The sequence below is a fragment of the Hypanus sabinus genome, chromosome 25, assembly GCF_030144855.1.
Source record: "Hypanus sabinus isolate sHypSab1 chromosome 25, sHypSab1.hap1, whole genome shotgun sequence".
Lineage (NCBI taxonomy): Eukaryota > Metazoa > Chordata > Chondrichthyes > Myliobatiformes > Dasyatidae > Hypanus > Hypanus sabinus.
The window spans coordinates 39,037,208-39,060,373 of record NC_082730.1 but is presented as its reverse complement, the minus strand read 5'-3'; the positions used below and the strand labels follow the sequence as shown (position 1 = coordinate 39,060,373).

General features: G+C 38.5%; 1 protein-coding gene and 1 long non-coding RNA gene across 4 annotated transcripts in view; one reads left to right on the top strand and one right to left on the bottom strand.

The window, feature by feature from the left end:
- Positions 1 to 23,166, bottom strand: part of LOC132381179 (receptor-type tyrosine-protein phosphatase R-like) — a 76,455-nt gene that overhangs the window by 42,754 nt on the left and 10,535 nt on the right. The gene's annotated exons all lie outside the window — the stretch shown is intronic.
- The window catches only part of LOC132381180 (uncharacterized), a 42,675-nt gene continuing 33,457 nt past the window's right edge, over positions 13,949 to 23,166 (top strand). The window contains exon 1 of the long non-coding RNA XR_009507964.1: positions 13,949 to 14,002. This is a non-coding gene — a long non-coding RNA (uncharacterized LOC132381180). The remainder of the gene's footprint in view (positions 14,003 to 23,166) is intronic.

Genomic DNA, 23,166 nt, shown 5'->3' with positions numbered 1-23,166 from the left:
TTGTCAAGCACATATTTTACTTTACTCTATTTGTTCACAAACCTAACACCTTTTATTCTCCCCACTTTTCCATCAACAACCCCACCCCCAGAATCTACTACAGTTGACACACTGGAGGTAGCTTACACCGGTGAAATAACCTAGCAACCCACACATTTCCGGGATGTGGTAGGAAATCGGAACACCCGCAGGAAACCCACGTGGTCACAGGAGAATGTGCAAACTGTACTGATGGCACCTGAGGTCAGGACTGAGCATGGATCAACAGAATTGTGAAATGGCAGCTCTGGCAGGTTTTATGTGTCTCAACCCATGAAGGCAGACAAAAAGTATTTCTTTAAATGTTCTGCCAGTATAGGTTCTCCCGTTTCAGTCTGGAAGGGAGCTCCTTTTAACCCTCAGTGGTCTTCTTCTTTTTACACATATATATATAGAAACTCTTATTGTGATATACAGCATTTCTCACCAATACACTCTCATTTATCATCTGCCCTTTCTCGTTAATTTTTTGGTCTTTTTTTTGCTGAGTTCTAATATGCTCCCAATCTGTAAATATACTGAAACTTCTGTCAAATTTATAAGCCTCTTCCTTTGATTCAGCCGACAGCCAGAGATGAACAAGCTTTCCTATTGGGCTTCTATGACATTGGCATCATATTTCACATGTTGGTTCGTTAAATGTTAGCCATTACTTCTCTATCATCCAACATTTTAATGTAGTTTTTCAGTCCACTAGATCTAAATGGCCCCTCAAACCTTCACAGTTTTATTTATTTAGATTTAAGATTTTTACATTATTTCTACAACCCCTCACTGTATAACTGTTACACTCTCTAAAGGCTCCTGAACAGTAAGATTAACTAACTCTTTCTTGTGTAACAGAATTGAATCAAAACCTTAATGCATTAATGTAGACAGCCATAGTGGACATATTCTAGAACTTCCTCCAACTTTTTACTGCTTCTTTAATTTGTCTAAATCAGGGGTTCCCAACCTGGGGTCCACGGACCCCCAGTTAATAGTAGGGGTCCATGGCATAAAAGAGGTTGGGAACTCCTGGTCTAAAGTAGATAAAAGTCTTGCATCATTATTGTTTTACCTCTATAACATTCATTTCTAATTATCTAATGCTACATCTAATCCATGCAGCAGTGAAACCAAGACAATTGTCGGCGCCGGCAACCTTATAGATACTTGAAAGACATGTCCTCACTTCAATAATGATTGTTTCAAAAGCTCAATCCTCTATTAGCAATCAGCAAACATACAATCTTGACACTCCGTACCCAAGTGTAAACTAAGCGTAATTGAGTATTATTGAGCAGTCAGCAAAAGATGCAACCGCCGTCAGCCCCCAGCTTCGACGTAGCTTATTCCCTTTGCTTTGCCACACTGCGACTTATGTGACTCTTTCCCATAAAAGATGCACAACATACAATACATTACAGATAGAGCATGTATATATTATGCCAAGCCAAAATGTATCATTATTGTTTGGTGGTTTATAAATAACTTCCATCAAGGTTTCCTATCTTTTGTTATTTTGTTGTTTTTCCTAGCTTAACGACAATTATTCTAATTCCAGGAATATATTTCATAACTCTCATAATGTATATTTTCATTTCCCTTTCTAAATATCCCTTACCTTTGAATATCTGACCCCTATATTTGATCACTCTGCAATTGGATACATCCGAGCTAGAAGTCACAAGCCCACTTACATAACAAAAATGTCAACAAAGATGGAAATGACCAGAATTTCTAGATTTAATCTTTCAGTTATAGTAAAACATTCTTAGAATTATTTTGATTTTCAGAAGGTCCTTATTTGTTTGAGTAATGTCACTTTGTGACAGCTTGTGGAAGCTTTCTTGATATCTCCGTTGCATCAGAATATTTTGCAATCTGAAAGGAAAATGTTGCCATAAAACTTGGTGCAATAAAAAAAAGGTCCAGATGCTTGTTAACTTCATACCAGACCTGCCTTTGTGGTGATTGTGTTGCAGTTTGCCTTGACATGTGTGCGGGCTGATTAATGTCACCTATCAGTTCTTTAGATTGTGTGGCTGAAATTTAACTATGGAAACTAATGTTAATTATGACACGTAGCTGAAATAATCAGTTGTCTTTTCTTTCTAAAATTCAGTTGAATTGAAATTAAGAAACAGATTAACCTGCTGAAATATTATTATTATTAGCACACAGGGTCAAGGGCAACTTCTATAGCAGTGTCTTGAAAACAGATTTGCCCTCGATAGAAAGTGCAGAAGCCATTATACTCCAGCTGTGTAATCTGCAAAACGTCATGCCGTTAAACAAAAACATTGTTAAATTCATGTGTTAGAAATTTTCAGTGTTAATAAAATGTGTTAGTATAATTTCAAAGGCATTAGCAATGAGAGCTTTCTTTACTGAAATGCTGACTTGAGGGGATATGGTCCAACTTTAAAGAATTTCTTTTCATAGTAAACACAGATAATCTGCACGCAAGGCTGCTTTGGAGGTGAGAAACAACGTTTGTTTGAATTTGTGTGTGAACTAACCTCATGCCCCGTATCAATGCCATGCTGTAAGTAAAGTTATTCCACTGTGAGGTATGGAAGGATTGTTTTGACAAATATTGCTGCATGTCGCATTATGTATAGTGGATTCCAGTTGAACAGGCCATCGGTTAATTCGGTCAGCCACTTACTTGAGGCAACTCTTAAAGAATTCTTAAATTAGTTTTTACTAATTAAATGTTGTTCATTGAATTGAAATTCAATCTGACGTCCTCTGTAAGGTATCTATATGTCCTCCCTGTGGGGTGCATGGGTGTACCCTGGGAGCTTTGGTTTCCTCCCACAGCCCAAAGACCTGCCAGGTAGGTTCATTAATCACTGTAAGTTGTCTGCTATTAGGTTAGAGTTAGATCTTGGTTGTTTGAGGGACCTGAAGGGCCTATTCTGCACTGTCTCTTTAAATAAATAATCCAAAAAATAGCCGGGATTCTCTTCATTTATGTGGAACACTATGGCCCTTACTTGGGGCAGGAGATCATTGCTGAATAGCTTCTAACTAGCGTTAGTCACATGCAGTTGCGTGGCCATTAGATACAACACCATACTTTGAGTGAAGTTTTCAAATCTTGTCAGTTGCTTGTATTTGTGTTCAAAAAGCATTGATTTTTGACACTGTCAGTTGAGAAGGCGTAACCAGTAAGTCAATTCAGAACTGTTTCGCTCACTGAAGTTTCAAGCATTCAGGGCGGCAGATGCCAGAAACAGCCGGGACTGATAACGAAACAATTTTTATCACTTCAACAAGTTAGAAACTATGAAGAATTTGAAGGCATCAAATTCTTTGCAGTTCCTGCTTTGAGGGTAACATTTTGAATATTACAATACAATGAAGTTTTGGAAAACTCATCGACAGCATTGTTGAAGGCAGTCCATTACCTGCACTGCACTGCTCTGATGTTATTTATTTACAATCTAAAGAATGTCACACTGATGAATTCTCTGTCGATAAGTATTAGGAACTAAAACACAGTTTTACATACGGTAGTATTTACAATGTTTTAATTTGTTATGGTTTTCATTTAAATACATAATTTGTTATTCAGTTTGTCTTTTGGTACCGTTTTAACTATTTCCATGAAACATCAGCTAATTGGGGCAGCCAGTTTGTTGGGTCAAAATGTACTGATCCCAGTGTGTCCCAGTTAATTGGAATCCACTGTACATGACATTAAGACAACTTTGAGAGAGCACATAGTAATACTTCTTAATAAATAATGAGCAACAAAAAACAAGCCCAGCAGATATAGTGCATTAAACATCAATATCACTTGTTAACTTTTTAATTCATCCGTCAATGCTGGACCACCGTAGGATTTGCTCCTTGTTCTTTTGTGACGGTTGTAACATTAAGATCACAGTTATGCAGAAGTGGTTGCTGTGTGTGGGATAGCATTATGAGGTTTGCTCCCTGTCACTTTAATCAGAGTCTACTGAAAAGGTGGTGATTACCAGCATAATCTAACTTGGATAAAACTATGTTTACATGTTATCTGCGCATAAAAATATTCAAACATGTTTTCAATTTCCAGGCACAAATGCCTTACAGGCAGAGCTATTTATTTTATGGTTAAATGAGGAAATTATTCTCACCATTCTACCTTACACTTATTTGTTTTAGTGGAAATTGATAACCCATGAGGCAATTTCTAAAGTAAAAATGTTCGATATCAAATTTATTTTGAAAGGGGTCCTTATGACATACATATGATTAATACATTGAAGTTCATCCCTATTAATGGGCTTCAAACACATGATTTAAGAACAGCTGAATATTCTACACTATTTCTAAAATTCAATTTGTTGAAGTCACTTGAATGGAATTTCAAAAGTGGAGTAGAATACACAGAGCGTAAGTTCAGCCATGTTTGCTGTCTGTGGATGCATTTCCATACAATGCTATCACTATCATTGGAGGATTTGTGTACGTTGAGATGATGTGCAAATTTAAATAAACTTTCTCATTGACTTTTACTTTATTAATAGTAAAACTATCGAAACTACTTGTGTACATGCACACACACACACACACACACACACACACACACACACACACACACACACACACACACACACAGGTTTTGATAATTGTATTTTTATAATATTGATCGGAACTGATTGGAAAGCTGAGCCTACTGTGCCTGAACACCTCCCTCTGCAACTGGATCTTAGATTTCCTGACTGGGAGACCCCAGTCAGTCCAGATCGGAGGCATTTCCAACACGTCACACTGAACACGGGTGCCCCCCAGGGCTGTGTGCTCAGTCCACTGCTGTTCACTCTGCTGATTCACGACTGTGCAGCAATACACAGCTTGAATCACAACGTCAAGTTTGCTGATGACACAACTGTGGTGGGTCTCATCAGCAAGAACGACGAATCAGCTTACAGAGAGGAGCTGCAGCGGCTAACGAACTGGTGCAGAGCCACAACCTGTCTCTGAATGTGAACAAAACAAAAGAGATGGTTGTTGACTTCAGGAGGGCACGGAGTGACCACTCCCCACTGAACATCAACAGCTCCTCCGTAGAGATCGTTAAGAGCTCCAAATTTCTTGGTGTTCACCTGGCGGAGAATCTCACCTGGTCCCTAAACACCAGCTCCATTGCAAAGAAAGCCCAGCAGCATCTCTACTTTCTGCGAAGGCTGAGGAAAGTCCATCTCCCATTCCCCATCCTCACCACATTCTATAGAGGTCGTATTAAGAGCATCCTGAGCAGCTGCATCACTGCCTGGTTCAGAAATTGCACCATCTCAGATCACAAGACCCTGCAGCGGATAATGAAGTCAGCTGAGAATATCATTGGGATTTCCCTTCCCGCTATTATGGACATTTACACTACATGCTGCATCCACAAAGCAAACAGCGTTTTAAGGACCCCACGCACCCCTCATACAAACTCTCCTACCTTCTGCCATCTGGCAAAAGGCACTGAAGCATTTGGGCTCTCACGACCAGACTATGTAACAGTTTCTTCCCCCAAGCCATCAGACTCCTCAATACCCAGAGTCTGGACTGACACCAACTTGCTGCCCTCTACTGTGCCTATTGTCTTTATTGTACCGCCTATTATTTATTGTAATGCCTGCACTGTTTTGTGCACTTTATGGAGTCCTGTGTAGGTCTGTAGTCTAGTGTAGTTTTTGTGTTGTTTTACATAGTTTCAGTGTAGTTTTTGTATTGTTTCATGTAGCACCATGGTCCTGAAAAACATTGTCTCGTTTTTACCAGCAGTTATGGTCGAAGTGACAATAAAAGTTGACTTGACTTGATGTATGAAAAGTAACTTTTTTTTAGTTATTTTGATTGAGAGTTAAATATTAACAATGACATCAATGCTAACTTCCTTTTCCTCTTAGAATAGTGAAATATCCCTGACAGCAGCCTCAAATAGCAAACAGGCCCTTTGCTTAATATTTCATCTGCAAGCCATTATCCCTGAAAGTCCACTGATCCCCTTGTACCACACAGAAGCATCATTGTAGATTTTTGCTACTTTGCCTCTGGAGTGAGGTGGGAAACTGTGGGCAAGTGGGGTGCTGTCTGAGCCCATCAAATACTGAAAGAAAATCCAAGTACTTTGAACTGTTCAGTAATTGGCTAATAATCATTGTTGAACACAATTTAAACCTATTCAGAGGTAGATTCCATACTTCCGCATTTTCATATCTTCAATTTTTTAACACACTTACAGTAAAAAAGATTGAGCACAATAATTTATATTCCTTGCTCCCAATTGATTGCAGCTGACTTAAAAGCACATCAAAGTATAAAAATAACGTAATATTTTAATTTTTTAATATTCATTAGTACTTTTAGATTTGAGTTCCATTTTGCACAGAACTTTATAATCTTGGCTCCTTATTTGTTTCAATATTAATTGTAAATGCAAAAGCCCCTTCATTATTAAAAGGCAGCATTCTACCTTCAAAACATGGGCTTAATTCCAACTTAGGACTCAGAGAATTCTTGTTTACTTGACTGTAGGAGTTCTATATCAATTACCTGCTATCATGAGGGCCACAAACAAAATCACCAATAAACAGTGGGTTCAAGCTAATTGGGCCGTGGGTTAATTGGGGCAGCCACTTATATGGAGTCTCTTGGAGAACAAAGAGTAATCAAGATAATTGGTGGGATTCCCTTCATTCATTTGGGACACTATGCGCTTAATTGGGACATGAGAGTGCATTGTATGAAGCGTTGCAAGAAGGCCAGTCTATTATCAGCACTAGGCGTCCGAGGTGATTTTGTTCATTGTGTATGCTGGATGAATTAATAGGAACTACACACTGTCTAATAGTACTGTAGTACTATCGATAGTATTCTGTATTTAATATACATATATCATTTGTTATTCAGATTGTGATTTTTTTACATCTTTTTATTTCCATGAAACTTCGACTAATTGTGACAGTTGCTTATTTGGGCAAAAAAGTGGGCCTTAACTGGTCTTGATATGTCCCAAATAACCAGAGAACACGCCAACAGGATGGACAACCAGCATGCAAAAGATAACAAACTGTGCAAATACAAAAAGAAAGAGAAAAAAGGACGGAATAAATAGATAGATAGATAGATAGATAAATAAATAAATAAATGGATAGATGAATGAATGGACGAACGAATGAATGAATAGAACTTGAGATGAGTCCTTGAAAGTGAGTCCATAGGACTGCTCTGTGTAGATGTTTTCGAAGGTGGAGAGGGCTTTATCCATAATGGACTGGGCTGTATCCACTACTTTTTGTAGATTTTTCTGTTCAAAAGCATTGGTGTTTCCATACCAGCCTGTGATGCAGGAGTCAATACATTCTCCACCATCTATAGAAGTTTGTCAAAGTTATAGATGTCATGCCAAGTCTTCACAATCTCCTGAGGAAGCAGAGGTTCTGTTGTGCTTTCTTCATAATTGCACCTACATGCTGGGCCAAAGACAGGTCCTCTGAAATGATAGCACCAAGGAATTGAAAGTTGCTAACTCTCTCCACCTTTGATCCCCCAATGAGGAGTGGCTCATTGACCTCCAATTTCTTCCACCTGAAGTCAATAATCAGGTTACTGGTCTTGCTGACATTGAGTGAGAGGTTGTCGTTGTGGTACCACTCAGTCAGTCTGTCAATCTCCCTCTTATATGCCGATTCATTACCACATTTGATTAGGCCTACGACTGTGGTGTCATTAGCAAACTTAAATATGGCACTTGGGCTGTGCCACACTGTCACGTGTAAAGTGAGTGGAACAGGGGGTAAACGTACAGTCTAGTTGTGCGCCTGTGCTGATGGAGATTGTAGAGGTACTGACTCGAATCTGTGGGTGAGGAAACTGAGGAACCAGATGCACAAGGGGGTATTGAGGCCAAGCTCTTGTTGCTTATTGATTAGTTTTGAGTCTCCACTAGATATTTTAAAAATATATGTCCCCTTGGCACTGCCACAAGAAAAACTTGAGGCTGGTTGCCAGCTTGTACTGAAATTGGTGACAAGAAAATGTTTTATGTACCAGATCATTATGATATCTTTATCTTAAAACATCTTTATGATTCTAAACAAATTGATTGCCTGCAGCCTCTCCTTGAAGACATTGTTTGCTTAGAATACACAGTACCAGTTGGTTCATTCTCAGTGTGAAGGTATAAATGGTTGACTGATTTACTCTGCCATCTTCATCAGTGATGAAAATGGCAGAGTTTGTCTTTAAAACTTTGGTTATGATCAATACCTGTATCTGTTTGGAAGCTCAAGAAGAGTTTATTAATCATATGTGCTGGGTAAGCACCAGATCTTTTTTCATTGACTGATTTGTTGCTAAAACACTTAATTTTCTTGTTTACTTTGTGACAAAATTGATTGCCCACCAGTGTTTGTGAAATACATTGCCACATCCTGAAATGTATCTTGTCAGGGCCTTTCATTCCTGTACTAGTGACATTTATATATTTAGTTGTCACACATACTTCAAAACATACAGTGAAGTACAATGTTTTGTGTCAACAATCAACACAGTCTGAAAATGTGCTGGGGGCAGCCCGCAAATGTCACCATGCTTCCAGCGCCCATTTATCATGCCCACAGATTTATTAACCTTAGGATACGTACACAACACTGGAAGAGCTCAGCAGGTCAGGCAGCATCCATAAGAAAAGAGTAGCCAACGATTCGGGCTGAGACCCTTCATCAGGAATGGGGGGGGGGGGGGAAAGAGAGGGCCGAAGCCCAGTAATAGAGATAGGGGAGGGGGTAGGGCCTAGAGGCGCCAGGTGGAAAACCAATCAGAGGAAAGATAAAGGGGGAGGGGATAAGCATGAAAGAACTGTAGAGATAAAGGAGCAGAAAGTTGAAAGGGGAGAGAGGCAGAGAGGGACCTGGGAGAGGGGAGAGGGGAGGGGGGGAGGGGGAGGGAATTACCGGAAATTGGAGAATTCAATGTTCATACCACCAGGCTGGAGGCTACCCAGACAGTAGATGAGGTGTTGCTCCTCCAGCCTAAGTTTGACCTCATTATGACAGTAGAGGAGGCCATGTATGGATATATCTAGATGGGAATGAGAGGCAGAGTGGAAGTGGGTGACAACCGGGAGGTCCTGTCTATTCTGATGGACGGAGCGGAGGTGCTCGATGAAGCGGTCCCCCAATCAGCGTCGGGTCTCGCTGATGTAGAGGAGGCGGCACGGGGAGCACCAGATGCAATAGACAACTCCAGCAGACTCACAGGTGAAGTGTTGCCTCACCTGGAAGGACTGTCTGGGGCCCTGAATGGTGGTAAGGGGGGAGGTGTGGGGACAGGTGCAGCATTTGCGCTACAAAACACAAAAATACAACTGCAGATACAAAGCACACCACAACAGGGACAGGGTTCCCTTGTCCTCACCTACCACCCCACCAGCCTCCAGATCCAACACATTATCCTCCGCAACTTCAGCCACCTTCAACAGGACCCCACCGCCCAGCACATCTTTCCCTCCCTACCCCTCTCAGCTTTTCACAGGGACCGTTCCCTCCGCGACTACCTGGTCCACACGTCCCTCCCCACAGAACTCCCACCTGGCACTTATCCCTGTAAGCGCAAATGCGTTTGATGATGAGGCCAAACTCAGGTTGGAGGAGCAACACCTCATCTACCGTCCGGGTAGCCTCCAGCCTGGTGGTATGAACACTGAATTCTCCAATTTCCAGTAATTTCCTCCCCCCTCCTCTATCCCAGGTCCCTCTCTGCCTCTCTCCACTTTCAACTTTCTACTCCTTTATCTCTACGGTTCTTTCATGCTTATCCCCTCCCCCTCCTACCTTTATCTTTCCTCTGATTGGTTTTTCACCTGGCGCCTCTAGGCCCTACCCCCTCCCCTATCTCTATTACTGGGCTTCGGCCCTCTCTCCCCCCCCCCCATTCCTGATGAATGGTCTTGGCCCGAAACGTTGGCTACTCTTTTCTCACGGATGCTGCCTGACCTGCTGAGTCCTTCCAGCCTTGTGTACGTATCCTTTGATCCACAGCATCTGCAGTTGTATTTTTGTGTTGTGATTTATTAACCTTAACTCCTTAAGTCTTTTGGAATGCGGGAAAACCGGAGTACCCAGAGGAAGCTCATGCGATCATGGAGAGAACATACAAACTCCTCACAGATAGTGGCCGGAATTGAACTCCGACCTTGCAGCTCAAACCATGCTTACTCGCAGTTAATGAAAGTTAAGTTATAGATTCACAACTGTTGTAATGACTGTAATGATTTATTTACATTATTACATTCTTATCCCAACGTCTGTTTTTGACTTTGACTTGACTGCTAGTTAGTCATTCTATTAATATGAACCGGATACATGATTCTTGAAGACAAGGCTCAAGGTTCAGGGAAAACATTATTGTCACAGGTAATATCTAACTAGCAAATAGACCACAGACTGAATGAGATGAATCTTTACTCTGATCTGTACCAATGGCAATGGTAATCTCAAACTTGTAATCATGTCACAATTCCTTCCAAATTTGCTCACCACTGCTATAGAAAGCCCAGAACATGGAAATGTTCAGCTACATATCCTTGTGATAGAAGTCAGAAAACTCAGTTACAGAATTTGGTTTGGGTTTGAATACATACCAGACTGTAACATTTTATTTTAAATAACTTAGTTTCCACCCTATCACATAGATTCTTTTATTCTCTGTATCTCACTCTTTACTCTGCAAGTAAATTCATGTTTGATTTCAAAGGCAACACAAGTGAATCTGCAGATGCTGGAAATAAATAAAAACACAAAATCCTGACAGAACTCAGCAGGCCAGACAGCATCTATGGGAGGAGATCGTGACGATGTTTTGGGCCAAAACCCTTCATCAGGAGTTTCATATTTGATTTCTATGTTTTCTTAATTCTGATGAAAGACCATCAACTTGAAATGTTGACTATTTCTCTCTCACAGTTGACAGACAAACAGACAGACATACTTTATTGATCCCAAGAGAAATTGGGTTTTGTTACAGTCGCACCAACCAAGAATAGTGTAGAAATATAGCAATATAAAACAATAAATAATTAAATAATAATAATAATAAGTAAATAATTGACACTTCATCTTGCAGATTTTCTCCAGCTTTTTCACTTCTGATTTCAGATTTTTTGCATTTTTAGCCATTTTTTAATGGCTCATGCATTTAATAGTATTTATTTACATCAAACTACCTGCAATTATTTTATAGGATGAAATTGTAATGCTATTTCATTAACAATCCATTAATCAAAATGTTAATCTTTAATTTCAGGAGCTCCTGTCCCACTACAATAAAGTGTTAATTTTCATAATCAGAATCAGATGTACTATCATCGACTTATATGATGTCAAATTTTTTCTTCTGTTGCAGCATTACCTTGCAGGTGCAAAATTGCTGCAAGTTACAAAATAAATAAATAAGTAATGCAAAATAAAAGAATAAAGACCCTCATGGTTTCATCAGCAGTTCAGATGTATGCTAACAGATGAATAGCTGCATTTTTAATTTTTCAGCTATTAATAACCTACATCTTTAATCTATTAATGTAAAATTAAATGCTTAATTTAGAAACAAGGCTTAATTCTAAGCTAATGTTATGCTAAAAATGCAGTAAATCCAAGTTGTATAACCTATGTTCATGAAGATAATATGACTTACTGTATATACACAGCATTTTCTGAAAGGAACCTTTGCAGAGGGTAATAGTGTTGAAAAGGCAATTATTTCTGCTGCACTTGTTGGTTAAGGTCATATTTACTGTCAGTAGACTGGCTGAGTGATTCATAAAGTATGCATAATAACAAGGGAAACTATATAACTTCCGCCCCATAATGTGATTGAGTAATATTCCTCAATTCATTACCCTGAAAATAGCATGTTTAGCTTCTACCAAGTGACCTTTGTGACTTGAAGACTCCCTTATTTTTTTTATTAGCAGCTAAGGCTGGGCTCTGGGTGGCTGTAGTGGATCATGATGCCATAGCATTCATACATAATGTTTAAATGTAGCTTAATTTATGAAGAATGCATCACCATATTTACTAATGCAAACAGCGACAGGAAATCTACAAATATCATATATTCAGTCCTTTCTGGTTCCCTTGCTTTCTTCCCTAAAATGGAGTTCTGTATCTTTGATCAGTCCATGTGGAGAGGTGCAAGAACCAGTCTTAGGTCAATTGGAATCTGTTTTTCTGAGAAAGGTATCTGCTGTGTTTCACTGGTAGCAGCACAATTCTCACTATAGAACCTCGGGCAATATATTATTGTACCAGGTAGGCCCAGTCTCAAAGTAAAAATCTCAAAGCAAATTTATTAACCAAGAATGTACTGTATATGTTATCGTACCTTGAGATACTTTTCCTTGCAGGCATTTACAGGGAAAATTGAAATACAATACAATTTACAAACTATATATATATATGAAACAGACAGACTGACAAACAACCAATGTGCAAAAGGAGACAAACTGTGCAAACTAAACAAATAATAATATTGAGAGCACGAGCTTTAAAGAATTTTTGTAAGTAAGGTTGTGGGTTGGAGAAGCAGTTCAGAGCAGTGGCGACTAAAGTTGTTTGCGCCGGTTCAGGAGCCTGATGTCTATAGGGTAGTAATTGTCTCTGAACCTGGTGGAATGGAACCTTGGGGTCTTGTACCTCCTTGCCAATAGTTGTAGTGAGGAAAGTGCATGATCTGGATGGTAGGGGTCATTGTTGATATATGCTTCTTTCTTGTGGCAGCACTCCATGTGAACGTTTAGCTAGCACCGAGACAATGGTATCTCAAACTCATATGCTGAACTTATTGTTATGATCCCCTCCTTAGATGTCCACTACTGAGTTAGAATGCACTGGTTTGAAGTTCTGCTTTCCACAACAAGAATAGAAGAACTCACATGGTATGGCCATTATTTGTCCATCGAGCAACATCATCAAAACAGATAAATTGGCCATGATTGCATAGCTCATGGTCCAAGTGTTCAAATTGGCAGGTGGGTTTCATGTATTCCAGCAGTGCTTCAAATAACGCTCAGGGCAAGCAAAAGCTGTAACTGCTAGTATACTAGTGCAAGATTTTCTTTCCGTTAATATATTTTATAGGGAAATTCCAGGAAAAACATGGACATACATATACTGTACTCTGCGAGGTCTTGCTCCATGGTTCCTTCTCTATTCTGCTTTCCATATTCTTTCCAATTGCCCTTATTTTGTCATCTATTAATTTCAATGTTGAGTGAGTGGACTTCAATGGTCACATGTTAATGCACTCATGGCCCTAATAACACTTATTATAAAATTGTTTTTCTAATCTGTTGAATAGTTGGATATTTTACGTTCATTTCTCATGGTGATTTTTTTAACTACAGAACTAATAATTTAAGTAAACTGTTAATCAGTTTCACTCATTCTCCTACCCTCAACCAAAATTTTTCTTGACATATCCTAGCACAGAACTCACACCAAAACTTATTCACCCATTACTTCTGTATTGTTGACCTACGCTGGTGTCCAGTCATCAGTTTGCTTTGAGTCCCTCTGTAGCCTTCTGACTCTTCATTTCACTAAACCTACAATTCTTTCAGAACTTTGCTGTCTTCTAAGTCTGACCTCTTTGGCATACCCAATTTTATTTGTTCTGCCAGTTTTAGGTGGACCTTCAATTGTCTAACTATAAGCTCAATAATTTGCTACCTAATTCTTTCTTTGATAGATACTGCCCTGACCTACTCAAGTTCCAGCATATTTTCTGTTTTCATTTCAACTTTTGGGCATCTGCAGTCATTATTATTTACTTTCTGCTCCTATTTGGCATAACGCCAAATTTTATAGATGAACACCCTGTGTTGTACTTTGGAACTTTGTACTTTGGTTTAACTTATTAATAACTGCAAATAAGTATGTACAGAGCTTATGGAAAATCTTGTGCTGGTTGAATAAATGGTGCACTTAGAGTTGTGAGTAGATTTTTTGATCTAAGTGAGATAAGTAGTTGCAAGTAAAACAATGGAACTACAGTTCATGTGCAAAGGTCAAAGGTCACTATGCATCTGGAGCAATATTTGTCTTTGCTGAAAAAACTCAAGGCCCAGTGCTCACAGCAAAGACAGCTGAAGTGCTTTTATAAATAAGAAATCATTACCACCCACGCTTGGAAATGGTCAGATCTAGCAGTCACCCACACACTAGAGATGTAACTGTTTCAGAAACTAGAATAACACGTATATCGGGAATGAGGCTAAGCAATACGGGAAGCTATTGATTGGCATCTAGTTGTTAAAAGAGTTAAGTTAAAAAGTGTGGGGTCCGGAGAGTGAAGGGCTAAATGAATAATTTTAAATTAAATGAAGGAAGGGAGATTAAAAAGATCAAGAAAAAACATGTGAAGGAAGCTACCAGCAAGCAATTTGATGAAAATGTGTTTGGTTCAATTTAATTTTTATATATATTCAGTAAAAATAGTATTATTTATTTATGTCTGCAAGGGATTTGGCTTCGATCATATTCACATATACTCTAAGATCAGGACCATTTTAGGAAATAAACAAATTCAAGTAAGAGAAAGTACTTTGAAAGAAATGTTTTTAAGATAAGGAAGAGTAAAGTAAGATCATCTATAGTATGGTGTAAACCAAATTACCCAACTTGTTTTAGTGGGAATGAAAGCAAGTTTAGATATAAATTGAGAACATACTGATGTTCTTTTGGAAGCCCTAATTAAGTAAATTACTGAAGTTTAACAGTATTTAAGACAATCAAGATTGAATTTCGGGGTTACACTATGAAATATAAAACAATTTGCAATTTTGATAATTCTAATAGTGAATAAAATGTTAAACCTGAATATCTCAAGGGGTGATATGTTTTATTAATTATGCTTCCTGAATCATCAAGAATATTTGTAGATTTAATTGTAATTTATAATAAAAAGGAATGAATAATATACATTGATGATTAGAATATTGTCTGTTCCAATTAAATATTTCTTTATATTTGGGCTATCATTGTAATTACAGTCAGTTATGAATAGATCTTCTCTTGGAGTGAAAAGCACACTTATCATATCCGATTTATGTCAGTGCCTCTCATCACAACGATAATGAACAAAATGATTAGGCACGTTCTCAGAATTTTGTCTCTCAAGTGAATAACATGCAATATAATGAAAAGAGTACTCCTGATGCTTCTATAATATAACAAATTGTCACAGATATATTTTTAAAGTTCCTAAGATGTTCAACAGAATCTTGAATATTTTTAAAACATGTTTTTTGATTGAAGCTTCAATAATAAACTTAAAATTGTACTTGAGACATGGTAACTTTCAGCTGATGATGGTAATTCCAGCCTAATTGATATTTGTGAAAAGAAAACAAAGAGGGCATTTCAATAAATGGAACAGTAAGAAAGGTTATTGAAATCTTGCAGCGTTTTTGAGAAGAAAATGGAGGAGAATGCTTGCGAGTTTTAAGTATCAGCAAATAAAATGCGTGTTATGAAGATTTATTAGGTAGAGCAAAGGGTGATGAAAGATATTTAAGAGCTTACATTCATCTTTGGAGAATATAAGTTTCCTTCCCATACATTTAATTACTTGATTTTCAGTTTGCAAATTGCTGCAGTACGATTTGATCTCATAGCTTTGAACTAATGATTCTGGTGTAGAATTGCAGAAAAATTAAACATTTGGGCAATACAAAAGGAGGCCATTTGGCTGATTGTAGTTATTCTAGTCTAATCTTATCTTCAAGGACCTGGTCTGCAGCCTTGGTCATGACCACATACAAGTCCATTTTAATATGACGAACATTTCTGCTTCTATACATTCAGGCAATGCGATCCTTTGGTGAAAAATGTTTTCCATATCTTCCCTCTAGAGCAATTACTTCAAAACAATTCCCAGTTGATGTTAGACTCTGTTGATTTGAGAAATCCTTCCTGTTTACTCTGTCTCACTCTCTCATAGTCCTACACACTTCCGTTAAGTCTCCTCACAGCTTCTGTTCTTTGGCTAACAGAATTGGTAAACATTGCATGGTTCCTCTCTTTTTCTCCTGTAATAATACATGCTATACGCTGGAAGATAAACAGCAATCATTAAATTAATATATTGCATCTGAGAGAGATTTGTCAAGGTGCCCTTGCTATAACTGGTACCAGTCTAAGCCCTACAAAATTTAATATTACCCCACTCTGAAGTAGAGTAGTCTTCAAGAATATAACCATCAAAAATGCCAAAAAGGAAAATCAAATTCAGTCTTGAGCTTTTTCAAATATCTCATTTTTCTTTTCAGTTTAAAATCTTATCTTTTAAAAACATAATTTCTTTCCTTCATTCAGTTTGTTATGTTAAGTTTACTGCTTATTTACTGAACACATAACTACGTAGTGAAGCAATCTGTCCAGCCACTGGTATCCAGAGCTCCAGTGATCTGGATTCAATCCTGAGCTCTTCTGCTGTCTATGTGGAGTCTGCCCAATCTCTACATGTTTCCACAAGTTTCCTCTGTGAACTCTGGTGTCCTCCGACATCCCAAGCACAGGCATATTGTTTGGAAAATTCAGCAATTTAAATTAACACACAGAAGATTCTGGAGGAACTCAGCAGGCCTAGCAGCATCTATGGAAATGAACGAATAAATAGTCTAGGCCCTTCTTCAGGGCTTGAAAAGAAGGGTGAAGGCGCCATAATAAAATGGGGGTGGGGATGGAAGGAAGATAATGAGAATGTCATCGTTGAAGCCAGGTGGGGCAGAAAGATAAAAGGCTGGAGAAGAAGGAATCTGATTGGAAAGTGGACTATAGGATAAAGGGAAGGAGGAGGGGCTCCAGGGGGAGCTGATAGGCAGGTGAGAAAAGGTAAGATAGATAGATAGATACTTTATTGATCCCTAAGGAAGTTACAATGGCCCAGTAGCATTACAAGTGCACAGATATAAATATTAGAAGAGAAGCAGAAAGAATAAAAAATAAGTTACTGCAAACTGTATAACAGGAGGGGGTCATCACTTTCCGGCTATATAGATTGACTTATTACAGAATGTAATGGCCGAAAGTAATAATGACCTCATATAGTGCTCTTTGGAGCAGCACAGTTCTCTTACTCTATTACTAAAAGTGCTCCTCAGTTCAGCCAGGGTGAGAGAGGGTGAGAAACATTGTCCAGAATTGCCAAAATTTTCCATGGGGTCCTTTGTTCTACCAAAGCATCAAATGTGTCCAGTTTGACCCTATAACAGAGCCAGCCTTTCTAATCAGTTTATTGAGTCTGTTGGCATCACCCATGTTGATGCCATTGCCCCAGCTCACCACCGGGTAGACAATTGTACTGGAGACAACAGACTGGTAGAACATGTGAAGGAGAGGCCTGCATACTCTAAAGGACCCCAGTCTCCTCAGGAAGTAGAGATGACTCTGGCCCTTCTTGTGCACAGTCTCTGTGTTGGTGCTCCACTCAGGGCTGTCATCCAGGTACCTGTAGGTCCTCACCACATCCATGTTCTCACCATCAAAAGTAACAGGGAGCAGTGCAAGCTTAGTCTTCCTAAAGTCCATCACCATCCCCTTTGTCTTACTGACGTTGAACTGTAGATGGTTCAGCTTGCACCATTTGACAAAGTCCCTATATTTATCCTCTTGACCTCCCTTTATACACCAAACTATTGCTGAGTCATCAGGTAATTTCTGCAGATGACATGACTCAGTGTTGTAACTAAAATCCAAGGTTTACAGGCCCCTTTAGGGCCCCAGTGCTGCTTATAGCCATGTCTGACCCACAGCTCTGAAGCCTGTCAAAAGACCAGAGTGGGGAATAGAAGAAGAGGGGAGGGGGAGGGAAATTCCTTTTTACCAGAAAGGGAAATCGATATTTCAAATGCCTCTTCAGATTAGTTTATGGTCACATACACCAGCAGCAGTGAAATCAAGCACGTGAATGAGTGGCAGAAGCTCAGGAGATTTGAGGGGAATCTGGAGAGAATAACAATGGGAATAGGATAGATAAGAGTCAATTAATGCTGGATGGTTTTTGTTGGCTGAAGTGCCCTTTCTCGTGTACCCATTCATTCCAAGTTTTATGAGAGTTTACCTACCATCATCTAACCCTTCCACAGACAAATAGTCACAGCAACCGTTTTTAAATCAAGAGACCTTCTGACAATTCCAAATGCAAACAAATGCCGTGGACACAAAAACTAATGTTCAGACCTGATCAGGTCTATTTTGTAGGAGCTCACTGATGTTAACTCTTCATAGAGTTACACATTGGCTAAAGTGTTATTCTATAATGTCACATGAATGGCTATACTGTTATAAATACTGTCTATATCCTTACACTACAGCAACTTCGCTTAAGTAGTGATTTGAAGCTTTTATGTTTGACTGGTTCAGAATTGTGTTTGATGAAATGTTATATTGTTATTTGGTAGTTCTTGAAGGTTTATATTTGTAAGAATAATACTTCAATTTGTATATGATGGTAACAGTATTTAGGATGGCTTTACCCAAGTATGGGCTTTGCAATTGCTAATTGTTAGAACCTTCAATAAATCTGAAATGAGGACTGGAAAGGAAAGAAAGCAATGATTATATACCACAATTTGTCAGGTGTTTGTTTCTTCTCTAATATATCAAGTCACCCTTTTAATTTGTTACCTTACTTAATTTAGTTGTGTGCATGTATTTTGCTGCTCATGTGTGATTCTAGCACCAAAGTAATGTTTTAGAAGTGAATCTCTCCCTTTTTAAACTTGGTGCTGTTCTTGAATTTCTTCTTGGTTTGTTATTCTGAGTGATTACAAGAAGGCAAACTTACTAAGTCACTGAATGGTTGAACTAAATAGAGTAGGTAAATAAAATCTGAATTGATATTGGTTACCCAAAATGGAAGGGTAATTAACAAAGATGATTAGGTCCAAAATGTAGAATTTAGAAGCAGGCAATTAAATGGGGCTCTAATGGATGCAGGAAGCATTATGACAGAGTCATATAGAGACATTTCAAAAGTTAACATTACACTTCTTGGTACATAGAAAATGAAAGGAAATTTCATTGAGTTGCTCAAAATTGTTCAATGTTTCAATACAATAAATAAAGATAAACCGTTCTGTCGGTAGGAGGGTTGGAGGCAGATTTAAGTCTGGCAACGTGACCAGAGAAAAGATGCAGAATTACATTTTATACCCCTATTGTGATTTCAATTTCCCTGAAAGGACAGAGGAGGCAAGTTGCTTGGTAGCGATCCAAAAGGAACCAGGCATACACTTGAGAATAAAACCATTAACAGGTTATGTGCTAGAGTTGGTTGAACACACTGGATATTTCCTTCATCATGTAGTAAACTAAATTGCCTATTCCCTGCTTTATAATTGGATACAAAGTTACCGATTGCCTGTGCTACATGTCTAAGCAAAAGTTTATCACTTCCATAAGGAAGTGTAGGAAATTGCTTTCTCCAAGGAATTCAGTGATCAAGATGCCACCTAAAAGCAGATAGGCTACCACCTACTGAATCCAACTTGCCTCAGCTACAAACATTTTACTTCTTCCTGTGCTTAACCTGACCCATTCCTGAGGGTGTGAGTGACCCAGAATTATTTGGTTGGTTAAAAAGAGAAATAGGCTACAATTGCTTGAATGGAAGTGTAGAGGTTATAGCATTTATTTCTGGATAAAGCATTGGGAAATCAATTTATAAATGATGACAGAGTTATCAGATATATCAATTGTGTTTCTCATGTACAGAAGAAAGAGAAGTAGTGCTGACTCAGAATCTGAATTGGGGGAGATTCATTAGCACAGAATCGAGTTTATTATCACTGTCCTATGCTGTGAAACTTGCTGTTTTGTGGCACTGGTACAATACAGAAAAAATGCTTACAGTAAATAATAAATATTATAAGTCATGCTAAAAGAGAGCAAAATTGTGCGGTAGTGTTCATACAGACTATTTAGCAATATGATGGTGGAGAAGAAGAAGGTGTTCCTTAAACACTGAGTGCATCTCTTCAGGTTGCTGTTCCTCCTCCCTGATGAGAAATGGCCATGTACTGGGTGGGGTGGGGGTCTATAATATTGGAAATCCCCTTCCTGAGGCATCACCCTTTGAAGATATATATGTGATGATGTGGAGGCTAGTGCTCATGATGGAGCTTAACCAAGCAAAGGAAATGGATAGATACAAGAAAATGGGAAATTATTCAGTCAAGGGGATGGGGAAATTGAAGAGCATGATGAAAGCAGGGAGGTTTGTATAAGATTCTGTAAAGAATTCTCCGGATTCAGCAAGGAAATTACTGCTTCTCTCTGCATTGTCAAAAGTAATTGTAGACTGCTGTCAGAGTACAATTGGGTAGAGTGGACGAGAAGCTGAGGTGAGATAAGTGAAATACAGAAAGATTTGAAAGCCCTTAATGTCATCATATTGTGAAGTGGGGAACCAATGTTTCCTAACTGGAAAGATGCCTATTGGGAACTTTGTATTGATCAAAAGAGTGATTTCAGCATTCGAAATGGCTGGGGAGAATTTTTGAAGAAAGAATTGAAACAGAATGTACTGGCAATGGTCAGCAGGAGCTGCAACATATGTGGAGAAACAAAAAAAAAATTAACATCTCAGGTCAATAACCTTCAACTAGATCTGAGAAAAGTTGGAGATGAAACAAGTTTAAGTTGCAGAGAGAAAGGAAGGAAATACATGGAGGATATTCTGTATCTGGATGGGGGCCAGGTAAGACTGAAGAACAAAGATGGCAGCTGATAAGATGCTGTCAGAGATTCTAAGTATTTCCTGGATTTATTATATTTTCATCATCTGCAGCCTTTTACTTTTAAACTAACTTCTGGATGATTAATATATAGATTAGGTTCTAATTTGTGGAAGAAGTCGACACAGAGGAAGTGGTTAAAAGAAAGAAGCTGTGGGGAGGGGAGAAGCCTTCAGATAAATGAGCATTATATCAAAGTTCTGCACCTCCATACTTTGTGTGAAGCAATGACATTGAGACAAAAAGCTTGTAGGTGTCAGTGATGTCAATCAAAAGCTTTGTTTTTACTTGACTTTAGGAAAGTTGGAGTCATTCTCACTTTTATTTTTAACAAGGCAGTGATGGAGTCTAGAAACAACCTTGGGCTTGTTGTGAGAGGTCATTGGATAGAGTTCTGCATTATCAGTGTGCCCCAGACTCTGCTTTAGAATTATAATGTTGAGCAGTAGTGTAGAATGATGAAAGAGCAAGGACCAGGAATTCAGAATAAAATCATATCCTTGCAACTCTGAAGTCTTTCCTTAATAAATTGCCAGAAACAAAGCTGAAAGATTTATGTCACATTGATTCCAAATTGTATTGAGAAAATTCAGAACACTGAGGATTGTTCTACTATTGTTAAGCACCAGAAATGTTATTTTTAAAATTAATTGAGGTTCTTCAAATAAAATAAACTGAAGTTAATTTAAATCTACCTATTTATTATATATCATTATACAGCACCATGCGAAAGTCTTAGGCACATATTTATAGCTAGAGTGCCTAATACTTTTACACAGTACTGTAATAATTTGTAATATTGCACTGTATTGCTGCTGCTGCAGAAAAAAAAACAAATTTCATGACATATGTGGTGATAATAAGCCTAATACTGATTGTGGACTGAGAGTGGGAAGCGGGCAGGGAGAGGGGAATCATGGTTGGGAAAAGGGGAATGGAGAGGGAAGGGAGCAGAAACACCAGAGAGACATTCTGTAATTGTTTGGAATCAAATGGCCTTGTCTGGTGTCTCAGAGCTGGGTGTGTCTGTACCTAAGCCTCACCCCATCTCTGGCACTCCTTCCCTGCCACCTGTCCCAAACCTCTCCTGTAGTGCTGCATCCCCGCCATTCCCAATATCCTTTGCTCCCGCCAGATTTTCAAACTCGCTATCCACTCCACATTGACAAATGCAGTACTGTGCAAAAGTCTAGCCTTCATATATGTGCCTAAGACTTTTGCACAGCACTATGTATATCTATATATATATTAAATTTTAATATACTTATTCAAATATAGTGTATGGTATATCCAAGACAGGTGGGTTAAGTTAAATATGGATATTTTAGATAAACATTAAAATGTTTATTGCCAAAAAATAGTGAATCAGTAATCTTTTAATTAGCTAAAACAGTGGATAGACTTCATGATTTTTTTCTAATAAGTGGAGATGCTGGAAAACTGCATTCAAGGAAATTGGATGCACTCTGTAGGTTGTGTAGCAAGAAGGGAGAGAAACAGTTTGTGTTTCAGAGTGAACACCGTTCATCGGAACTGGGAAAGAAAAAACAACTCAAAGCTGCAGAGAAGGTGGGGTCTGAACAGAGGGATTCTTTTCTGATAGGGAGAGGCCATAGCTGGTGATGAAGCTATTTGTTTGATCGGTTAACAAGCTCGGAGAGGATAGTGGCAGGGTAATATAAAGGCTGAAAAATGCAATCTTTGAGGGTGTGTCTATTGTCAATATTGTGTGAAAGGAAAAAGAAAAGTAAAGTAAATGTTACATATGGATGCCTAGAGCTGAGATGGCCAGATACAGAGAGAACAATCTGAGCGATCTTTTTATCGGAACAGTCAGGTTCCAATGTAGGTTATCTATCTATAACAGGTTGGGATTCATGGATTAACAAAAGGTTGGGAATGCCTAATCTATAAATTGGGCTCAGTTTTTCTCTCTCCACTAGCATCCCATGACTTTTTTGGCCAATGTCCTGCAGGTTTGCAATTCACACTTATTACATTTATCGATTTGTATTCCCTCTCTCTACATGGCCACATTGACCTATCTAACTTATTACCACAGAAATCCTGACCTCACCTTATCAGAGAAAGTCACTTTATTTATCCCTCCCCAGACTCTCTTCAGTTAAAAACAACTTGTTTTCACTTTTTTTTTCTAATTTTGCCAAGGCCTCTTTGGTCTGAGATGTAAACTTTGTTTATCTTTTCTTAGATGTTGTTGACCAGTTGAGTGTTTACAGCATTTCCTGTTTTCATACATACTTCATGGCTGAGGTTTTCACTTGTCATAAAGACAGAAAAAACTAAAGTTAGTATTTCATATCAATGACTTTTCCATAACTTTAATGGATATCGTT